Here is an 11,106-nt window from a genome sequence, read left to right on the forward strand (position 1 = left end):
AATCCTCTAGCCCCACCACCCTGCCGCAGGGCAGAAGTGACGAGCTCCCCACCTCAGTCTGGTAGGCCGTGGCGGAGAAGTGGGGGAGCATAGAGGGCTCTGCGAGCTGTACTTCAATTGTAAAAGAGCTGCAGGTAGCTCACAAGCCAGCATGACCACCCCTGCTATAGGCACATGCCTGGGGGGATATCTTAGGCCCTGATCCTTCAGTGATCTCCATGCAGATGGGCTCCCTGTGTCCTACTGAAAAGGAACAGATCCCTGAAGCATAAGAATGTAGAGCCTGATTATCCCCTGGGTAAGCAGTGGGCAAATAAGCTTTGATTTCTCTGTTATTTTATGGAAGGTCAAAGAGCTTTTACTGGTGTAAATGGTCACAGCTCCGTTGACTTTGGCAGAGCAGTGGGGTGCGACTGTCGTGTCTGGGAGGGGTGCAGTTGTAGAAAGCAACGGCCATCTTCCATTTTGGATGTCGGGGCTCTGAACTGCAGGGGTAGCTTAGACAGATAGTAGGAGGATGTAGTTTACAGCTAGCTCTGGCTGCTGTTATTGTTATTCCGTGGTTAAATCAAATATTTGAATTTTTAGATATAAACTCTTGTTGCTTTAATGCAAAGAACAACACGCCTGGTGTGGCTTTCCACCAGCTGAGGGGTTGTCCCAGGATATTCTGGTGGCATCATGTTTCTTTCACGTGCACAGCTGTATTTAGGAGGACTGTGGTATGAATGTTACATGATTCAATTTCTTTATGTATTTTGAGTGCTCCTTCTCCCTTTGTGTCCTTTTTTTGTACACAAAGGGCTGCTCAAATCACATTATTACCAAGCAGGTCATTCCCAATCGACCTTAGATATCCATCTAAAATGCTTAATTTTGATTTATTTTTACATTACACACTTTTTAAACAAAAGGCCAGATCCTTAGCCAGTGTAAATAGACTGTGGGGAGCACATTGAAGTCAAATGGTGCCACAACCAATTTGAGTTGAGAATCTGGCCCAAAGTTGTAGAATGCTTTGTGAATCATCTAGATCTTACTGAACAGTGGTAACAATTTAGCATCACTTCAGACTTTACACCATTGTTGTCTTGATTGAATCCCAGAGAGAAGCTTACAGTAGTAAACCTAGGTGACTCTAGGTTATTCCAGAAGTCAATCAGGGCCCCTCATTGGCCCAAGGTCACTCAAATAACAATACAATTTATATTGAATAAAATGAAGGCATGTTTATCTACCAGTTGATGATCACAAATATAAATACTAACGGTGAATGATTGTGATTCTTACATTATGATTCAGGCCATCCATCCTAGATCCATGCAGGAAGAGGACTGCACAAGCTTGGGGGAGAAAAAGGCAAGGAATGTAGATAATAATGGACTGTCTAAATAATTTAGGGTGAAATCCTCACTTCATTGCAGACAATGGGACTACTGCCATGGATTTACTTAGGTCCAGGATTTCATCCTTCATGCCTGAGCCTGATCCGACTTGCGCCAGTTTCACTCCAATGACTTCAGCGTACTTGCACATGATTTATACTGCTGTAAGTTCAGAATCAGGCCCTTACAATTCTCTTCCCCAAGAAAGTAGAAGCAGACTCCATATTAATGGAAGGGTGGCTCAGTGGCATAAGGAGCAAGCGTCAAACACCTTAAGTTCAAATCCCAGCACCATCAATGTTTCTCTTCTGAGGTAGACATCCAGAGTACCATGGGTTGTACTGGTTGGAAGATATTTCTGCTATTTCTGCTTCAAAATTTGAGTCTCACAGCATCTGTAGGATACAGAATCATTTCGGGTAAGAATTTGACCCCCATGTCCTTGGCTAAAATTGATCCACCTACCATTTTTGTGCAACAACTGGTTGATCTCTGCCACCCCTGAGGCATTTACATATGGATAGTTGATAAAGAGCTAGGAGACCCTTTGAGATAAAAGCTGCTTTTATACTGCATACACAAAATATTAGAATTGGGATTTCAAAAATGTTACTTGTTTGCAGCGCTGATATTAGAACTAGAAGCACCACCTTCTGGGAATAATAGGGCCATGAGGTTGCTTGGAGTACCACTAGGCACTCCTTTTAAGCAGGTAGCCAATTCATGTATTGGGATTTTTGAGTCAGGCTCACATCTGTTGAGAATCAACACTGAAAACCACTGGACTGGTAAAATATATAATCTACTTTTTATGACTTAAGTCGACTGAAGTCGTAGTATCAGTGAGGAGCACATTTTGAGTTGCAATAAAAACTGGTCTGTTTAAAGAAAGGCTCAGTCTGTGCATAGAGGAAATTTGCTGGGGTTTCTCTTTTTACATGCTGATGGGGGAACAGGAAGGTCTGCATCAAAAAGGAAACTGAAGAGAAAATAAAAATGGAAGAAAGAAAAAGAAAGAGAGATTTAAAGGCTAGATACAAGATTCAGGAGGAAATAGAGGGACAAGGAGAGGAAATGAAAGTGATGCAAATTGTGAAGGAGAAAAAAATGATACAGAAAAGAGCAAGAGAAAAATGATAGAATAAGATTAAGAAAAACAGCAGAGCAAGCAAGAGAGAAAACAGAAGAAATGGTGCACGAATTAGACGAGTGCTGAGCTGTGGTAGTTCAAGAAAGAGCCCTGATATCTCTCCTAATGGAGAGTCAGACCAATTGAAAATTGTCCAGCTCTAATTCTGATGATTAAATCAAAAAACTCATGACAGAGATGCATAAAAAAGAGTGCAGAATGAAGCTTCGGGCAAAGAGCTCTTCAGTATGGCAATGCTTATGCATGGAAAAAATTGAAAACGTCCAGTATGGGGGGAATGATACCATAGTTTTCCAAATTGCTATCACTCCAAAAAATTGAAATTGCTGAGGATGCTATAGGACTTTGAGACTGTGCTTAGCTAGAATTCTTCAAACTTTAAGATGCATGCATTCGAAGAGACTCCTCTGTCTTGTAAGTCATTTGGATATTAACATGCTATATTAACCAATTTACTTATAAATTCTCTGAAAATTCCGCCTGTGTTCAAAGAGTTTGAACTTTGGCAGGGATACATTGTATTCTTTATGTATAACAAAGTGAGTAAATCTCTTCTTTAAGTGCAAAACCCACTTTAACCTTAACTGGAGAACTTGCAACTGGTGCTTCCATAATGGGGGTAATTTTTTACAGATGTACTCCTATAACAATAGTGCAGAAAAGGAGAATGCTTCTAGGAACAGATTGCTAGCTGATAGTTTGCACCAGATGAGGATCAGCAGTCCCTCCCTCGTCCCCATTATCTATCATGAAATCATTCCAAGAAACAGATGAGACCTATAGATGTCCTGTCCCTGGGCCAAGGCTGAATTTCCCATTGATGTAAATGAGGCTTGTAAATGGCCATGGAGAGCAGTAGATGGTTCTAAGTATTGTACCGAAAGGAATATTTTAAATAACTCATTTTTACAATGAGTTCCAGGGTTAGTGGGAAAAAATTAGGTATAATACTAAACACACCTAGTAGCTTTTTACTAAAGGATTGGAGAGGTCCTCCAGTGTTGTCTATATTTACCAAGCCTGATTCTTGATTTCATTCACATCAGTGTAAATCAAAAGTAACAGCACTGGGTTTTTGCTTATGTGAATGAGAAGAGAGAAGCCACAGTTTAGAGGCCACAAGTCAGCAGAGCACTTAAGCGCATGCTTGAATCCATCCCTATTCAGCAAAACACATGCTTAAATGCCATTAAATGAATGGGGCTTAAGTACATGCTTAAGTGTGTTGCTGAATCAAGGCCTTAATTCCTACAAATAGGAAACACATGCAGGGCATTCAAACTGGCAGATGGCTGGATTCAGAATTGTAATTATAGTTCAGTCCAGTAACTAGAGAGTGTATGATTTCACCATGTATGCAGCTGGACAAAGCTGCAGACCGTAAATTTGGTGTTCCTATTGGTTTAAAAAGTGTGGGCCCCAGCAATGGTAAAAATTGTTAACTATTTCTGATCTCTGCCGCGGAAAATTCATTAGAGTTGTCCTGAGAACTGCTTCTCAGTAGAAAGAGAGAGTGCGTTTCTGTAGCTGGTTAGTTGTCTGTTTTGATCTTGCACCCTTTGGAATCTTTCTCTCTGTAATAAGAGTTAACCATTTTGTTAGTGCCTTTAGATAACATGGTGATCACTACGTTATAATGCACTTCAGATAAATAAAAGGAATTCCAAATGAGTGCTGTGTGAATTTTTAACACAGAGCTTTTGTATTGTCCAGTGATTAAAACAAATCCATGGAAAGACAAAACTGTTTCTACGAGTACCATGCACTGAGTATGTTTCTGTATATTGAGAGTCTGATAATATCATGAACTTAATCACTTTGTCATTTCCAATCGCAAGATACGTTACTTGACCGAAGCATATTTTTAATTACACTTTCATTCCATCTTCTCCTTTCTCCTCCTCAGCAAACGGTAGAAGCTGTCCTTTAAGATATGGTACTCATTAACTTTCTCATGCAATCAGGGAACAGACCTAATACCATGTGACTCATGCTTCTAGCCAAAACTAACACACCCGAAATGTGAACTATCACCTATTCATAACAACCCTCTCATGAACAATGTAGAGACAAAGCGTTCCAATCATTCAGTGAACATTATGGAATAACGACCAGTTTGAGAAAATCATAGACTGCTCACAGACAAGTTGTGAATAGAAAAACAGGCAAAATGTATTGAATAAATGATTCTCTATGAATTATTCACTCCGATTGTATCTTGATGGTCAGCACCTCAATAGGACTCTATCAATTGAAATCAAGTGTTGCAGGCAGTAATTAAGCCAGTTCAGTAGGTGACACTTTTTTCAGAATCAATACCAAGCCAGTGCATGGGGGGGGTGATGCAATTTAGTCCTGACTGCTTGTGTTCACTGAATATCCCATGAAACTTTGCACAAGTGTTTTTGTTCTGGCGCACTCTAGATGCACTTTACATTATTTTTACCTACATTTCTCTTGTCATTTAATCTTATAGTGATCGACTTAAGGAGCTCAATCTATTTAGTTTAACAGAGAAAAGATTTGGAGGTGACTTAATCACAGTCTATGCATACCTACATGGTGAACAAATATTTGATAGAGGACTCTTCAATCTAGCAGAGAAAGGTATAACACAATCCAATGGCTGGAAGTTGAAGCTAGACAAATACAGACTGGAAACAAGGTGTACATTTTTGACAGTGAGGGTAATTAAGCGTTGGTGCAATTTACCAGAGGTGGTGGTAGATTCTCCATTGTGGGCATTTTTTAAATCAAGATTGGATTTTTTTCCAGAAGGTACCGTATGCTCTAGGAATTATTTTATTTTATGGCTGATGTCATATGGGAGGTGATCAGAATGGTCCCTGGTGGGCTTGGAATGTATGCATCTATAAATTACACGTTACATCTCATCCCCAACCCCATTATGTAATCTTAAATGCAGAACTCATGTCAGCCTTAACTATGGAATTGTGATCTGCATCTCCACCATCATTCGTACAGTCATCCTAATACAATCTGTAAAACACTTTGGGATGAAATTTGTTAGATGAACAAATACAAGTTACTGTTAATAGTTATCTGTATACCATGTACCTATGAATTTTCTGAAGTCTGTGATAGGGCAGAGTAGCCCCACACCAGCAGAGAAGGGGTTAAGGAGAGCCTCATGGCCCAACCAGCCCTGCCCCACTCTACCTACCGCCAGTGCCAAGCCTGGAGGGGGAATAGAGTGAAGGAGTCTGGCTCAGTTGAGTGCTGGCTGGTCAGGAAGGAGGATGGAACTCTGCCTGAAGGGAGCATCACTTCCAGGAGCAGCTGCTGGGGAGGAACAGTTAGACCCCAAGGAGCAAATGATACACGAATCAGAGGCTGTTTGAGAACCAAAGCTGAAGAAAAGGCCAGGGACACCCCACTGGAGGACTGGGGGACAGCCCAGTTTTGAGTTAATTTGCTTTTTGTTGTAGAACATTTTGGAACTTAAGCCCTTCTCCCTCTCCCCCATCCACCAGAAGGGGATAATACACAGGGGACAATTAACCTGTGGGCTAGAGCCCACCTCCATGAATACTAGACACAGACTTCTTCCCCCCAGAGAGTCCTGTGGCTGTGTTAGGGTGCATGGAAGGTCCACAAGGGGGCACTGCACTAGCCATGCCGCTACACCCTTGAATGTTTTTCATTCAGTTAATCTTTTAATACTAATGACTATAAAAACATTATTTTATAAATGTACCCTATGTATTAACAAATAATATATTTTATAAGTTAATTTCAAGTTAATATTAACCAATGCTAAATTATTACGGAATTACACGTTACATATGCATTATTACCAAAAGAGTTCATCATTATTTATGTTATTACGGTGAACACCAAAGGAATTAATAATGATTTGTACTTATTATAAAGCGGTACCAATGTAGGGAAAAAAAAAGGTTAGCCTAATTAAATTCCAGAAACCACTTTAGGGCTCTACTGCATTGTGGATGCTGGTTCTCGCGTTAATTAATTCTCTCTGAAAGGTTGCTGAAGTGTTTTAATATTGTTCAAAGAGGCATGATTTTACAGCCAGAAAGCATTTCAGATGATTTTTTTCCACAAGGGATCACTGGCAAGGGACAGCACCTAGCACAATGGGGACCCACTTCATAAGTTGGGCTCCTAGATGCTATGGCAATACAGGCAATAAATAACAATAGCAATGATAGTTCTAAGATGTTTGGGTATATTGGAGGGCAGCAGATCCATGCGTTGTGAGGGCTTACTGTTTTGCAGGACCAGAGTGGGCAGGAATCACAGTCTCAGTCCAGCGAATCATAGGGGTACCTGCATAACTCCGCTCCCATCAGATTCCCACTGACCATATGCAGCTTGAACGTGGACATTATGAAACTCGGTACTGTATATGTCTTTATTAAGCTGGAGGACTCAAGTTTTCCAGCAGGGCTGAGCAGTGTGAAAATCCATGCTTACCATTACTCTCTATTGTCTCTGTTTTTTATTTATGTCAGTATAAATAAGTAAAAGATACTTAGCCACGTCTCTAGGCACCTTGCCACACCTTTAACAATGCAGTTAATTAATTAATGCAGTTAATGAATTAATTAACAGCAGCATTAATGCGATCAATTCAACAGGAACCCAGCCACCCACATACCAAAACTCCTTTCTACCCCTTCTACATTCAGAGAAGCATGCTGTCAGCCCCCTCCAAAAAACCCTAACCAACAGCTTGTTCAAAACTGAACCAAAGGTTCTGGAGTATCACTTTGTTCTCTGCACTTATTCAATTGCTTCAGACTCCCTGGCGGAGAATAGTATGTTATCCAGGGAGCGGAGTTGGAGCATGGACACCAGAACCTCTGAGTGCTATTCTTGTACCCTAATTTAAAATTTAAGGAAGTAACAATTGGTTTATGACAAGGAAATCTCCCAAGTCCTGGCCCAACCATGGGTTCCAGAATGTGCTTTGTGCTGTGAGCTGAGCCAAAGTCCACGTGGGACTGTTCCATGTTTGTAGTGGCACGTACGATGTGATGTGGAAAAATTGTCACCTGCATGGACAGTGAAGACATCAAGCAAAATAAACCTTGGCAACTGCAGCCCCACCACAGCAAATAATCCAGTCACCTTAGCTAAAGGCTTTATGGTGCAACAAGGTGATCTAGGCACCAACGAGCCTCATCTTAATCCTGTCCTAGGGCTCCGAAATATTTGGAGAGGGAGTTTTCCTACTTCTGATATCAGATGCAAAGTTGCACCACTTCATCAATGCTGTTTCCTGTACCATATGTGATTATGTTGACATATGAGGTAGTCGTGTTTTATTTTAGATAGAGCTGATCTATTGAGGGTTTTCTTTAAATCTTAGTTAGGATTGTAATCAGCTCCTTTTTTATCTAATCTATCTATCTATCTATCTCTCTATCATTCTTATAATTGCATTCATCATCTCCTCCTTTGTATGTCTGATTGTAACAAGCAGCATTGGGATAAAGCATTAAAAAGATCATTTAAATTGAGACCTATGTATATAGTGGAAGGATTCAAAAGGATCCCTGAGTGTTTTTCATGTACAAGAATTTAATCACCAGCTCTAGAGTGGAACACTGCCAATGTTTAATAACAACACTACACAGCAATCTGGCACGAAAGAGGTAAAGATTAATCTAGGCAACAGGGAAAGTAGATGGAGTCTAGATGCTCATATGGAATTTGACAAGATCACCTTTACACTGGAGAAAAGTGCCATAGGCACATGAATGACCATGATGGGTCTGGGACTCAGCTTTATATCTTATATGAATAACAGCACTCTAATAGCAGAGCATTCCCTAATATCCCATCGGAGAATTGGCTCTTGGACTTGGAGAACTCACCTATTGAATCACCAGCCTCACTTCCCTGTTATCCCTTCCCTCTGCACACCACATCTCTCATACAAGCACTAACCAGGCCTGTCTCTAATTAGCTGATTTTTGGAGGTTTCTCATTCTCTGAGGCCCATGCAGCTGATCTCATGGTAACTATGGTGCTTGGTTGTTATGGGTGAAAGGACAAAAAGTAAAACCAGTAACACTTTGTAAAACCCTTAAACATTTTAACAAATAATTTTATTGTAAACTCTGTAGCATCTTCACAATACATTATGGTAAAATGGTGATAAAAAAAGAATGTTGGCATCTATTTAGGATGACCTGCGTAACTCGCTGATGGTTTCAAAACTCCTGAATAGTATGAACAACCCAAACTCATTTAGATTCGCACCAATAATACAAGTTTTGAAAACATGGATGGAAATAGTTGCTTTGCTTCTGTCTCTGGTTCTGTTAAATTGGCTGAAAGGCTTTTGCTTTCATTTAACTGTAACTTGCAACCCATTGCTGTAGACCTACTTGAAAACCCTGTTCTAGCAAGGGTTTTTCTTTTCAGACCCCAGTTCACTTAAAGCATACGCTTGCTGTTAGGCATGTTTTTAAATTCTGTTGACTTAAAGTTAAGCATGCACTTAAGTGCTTTGTTGATGGATTTAAGAATGTGCTTAAATGCTTTGTTGAACTGGGGCCTAAACCTTTTAATCTGAGTATTGTTTACAGTAAATTAGAGTCTTTACCTGTTCTGTGGCGATCAAGAAGCTACCAACTATCACCAATAAAAACAACCAGTTCTTGTTTTAGTTGAAACTTGCAATCTAAGGAAGCAATAAAGAATATACGATACACTAACTTAATGTTTTGTTGCATCAACTATGAAGTGAATTTGCAAAATACCCCAGTCTAACATCAAATAAAGGAGGGGGAATGAATAAAGTTTAAAGTGGGGCTGTTTGTTAAATTCACGTATCCAATGTAATATAATGGAATGATACCATATCCTTTGTGCTCTAAATATGTGTTTCTTCCATGTGCAGTATGGGATGTAGTGCATCTCTCTCCCTCTTTCTCCTTCCACTAACAATTTATATTCAGGATACTCTAATGAAGTACATCTTGAGTCTCCTTTTCGTGGCTAATGAGGAGACAACAAGAATTTGACTAATACTAGTACAATTACTGGAGCAGTGAAGCATGCATCTCTGATTAGACGTGATAATTTGCAAGGCTGGGCTCTTCACATTAAGTTTGCAAACAGTTTAAAAATCACTTCCTCTATTTATCCAGCTAATCTCTGTTTAATGACTCCAGACCTGACAAAAGAAAGAGAAAATGTCTTTTAAAAATCCTATACTTCATTTATGAAGCTTGAATATGGAGCAGAGGTGTAATTTGTAGTAAATCTTTTCCAGAAGACTCTTTGATGAAGCCATGCAGCTGACTTTTCACATATGATGGTATTTTTATTCAGCCTAGAATACAGCCGCATTTCCTTTACACTGGGGCTTGTTGCCTTTCTCTGTTTCTGTATTGAATATCACCAATTTCTCAATCAACTTTAGGCATATTTTTACTGTATTATTTTTTATGCCATTGTTTGCTTTAATTTTCTTTTTAATACACCTTTTGGACTCATACTTGCCTATCTATACAAGGCAAATCACTTTATTTGATAAGCAAGTCTGATGATAGTTTTTACTCATCAATCAGCATCATTGTGAGCAAGTCGATTTTCATGACAATTTTGTAAGGCTGACACTTAGCATTCCCACGCTTCTACGAAGTTCCTTTTTCTCTGAGACACACACACATTTTCTACAGTCAGAGCTGAAGCATTCAGCTTCATAACTGCCCGTGATGTCCTTTACACACAATGTTCTCTGAGGCCACAGAACCTCAGGTCAGGGTTCTGGTCAGACTTCACAAGCTAAACAAGACCAGGTTGGTCCTTGGATGGAAATCTTCCCAACGCAACAATCACTATAGGAACTGGTGGCATTGCCTCAGTAGGTGGCACTCTTCCCTGTGTGAGGAATGTGGCTACAGCATGGCAGTAGGTGGCAAGACAATCTTTCAAATGGGCCTTCAACTGTACATCCTGAGGTAACACTGACCCTCTGGGCATGTCATCAGCAGCTGGTATTAAACCTGAGGTCTCTAGATCTCACAGAATGAGCTTCTACTATCTGAGCTAAAGGGACTATAGCAAGGCTCACCAACTGCTATATATGTCCCAGCCATTACTAAAGGCAGAGTGTTTCACTGTAAGTGGCTATGGATTACAATGACCATTTCTACAAAGTCACTGCTTCTATTAAGATCCCTTTAAGCCTCCTGCAAGAGGAAAGTCAGAATTGGTATCTGACTGCTCCCCCAGGGAGTCAGAGTATGATTCTGAGACCCATAGTTTCCTCCCGAGACGCTTTCTGAAATGTCAGCAGCGCTTGGAGCAAATGCTCCACCCAGGCCTTAGGGAATATAAATACAGTATATAGCTTTTTAACAGCATAATTGTGCAGGTGTATCTTGTTGAAGGAGCTGGTTCCTCTGGAGCCAGAAAACTGTTGGTTTGATGCCACCATGGACTTTGAGATTTGCCAGTCTTAGCTTATTTTTCGAGGTGGGGATAGTTGTTTGCTTTCAGAGAAAAAAACAGTAGTGTTCATAAATTGTAGTGGAAGGAGACAGAACATCAACTTCCTTCTGTAACTAT

At 40.2% G+C, this 11,106-nt stretch overlaps 1 long non-coding RNA gene across 1 annotated transcript in view; it reads left to right on the forward strand.

Moving 5' to 3' along the window:
- Positions 1-1,374, forward strand: part of LOC137143624 (uncharacterized) — a 30,236-nt gene extending 28,862 nt beyond the window's left edge. The window contains exon 3 of the long non-coding RNA XR_010917223.1: positions 1,303-1,374. This is a non-coding gene — a long non-coding RNA (uncharacterized lncRNA). The remainder of the gene's footprint in view (positions 1-1,302) is intronic.
- The last annotated feature ends 9,732 nt before the right edge of the window (positions 1,375-11,106 follow it).

This window comes from Emydura macquarii, unplaced genomic scaffold, assembly GCF_026122565.2.
Source record: "Emydura macquarii macquarii isolate MOO-44397 ecotype Brisbane River unplaced genomic scaffold, CSIRO-AGI_Emac_v2 contig_67, whole genome shotgun sequence".
Taxonomy (NCBI): domain Eukaryota; kingdom Metazoa; phylum Chordata; order Testudines; family Chelidae; genus Emydura; species Emydura macquarii.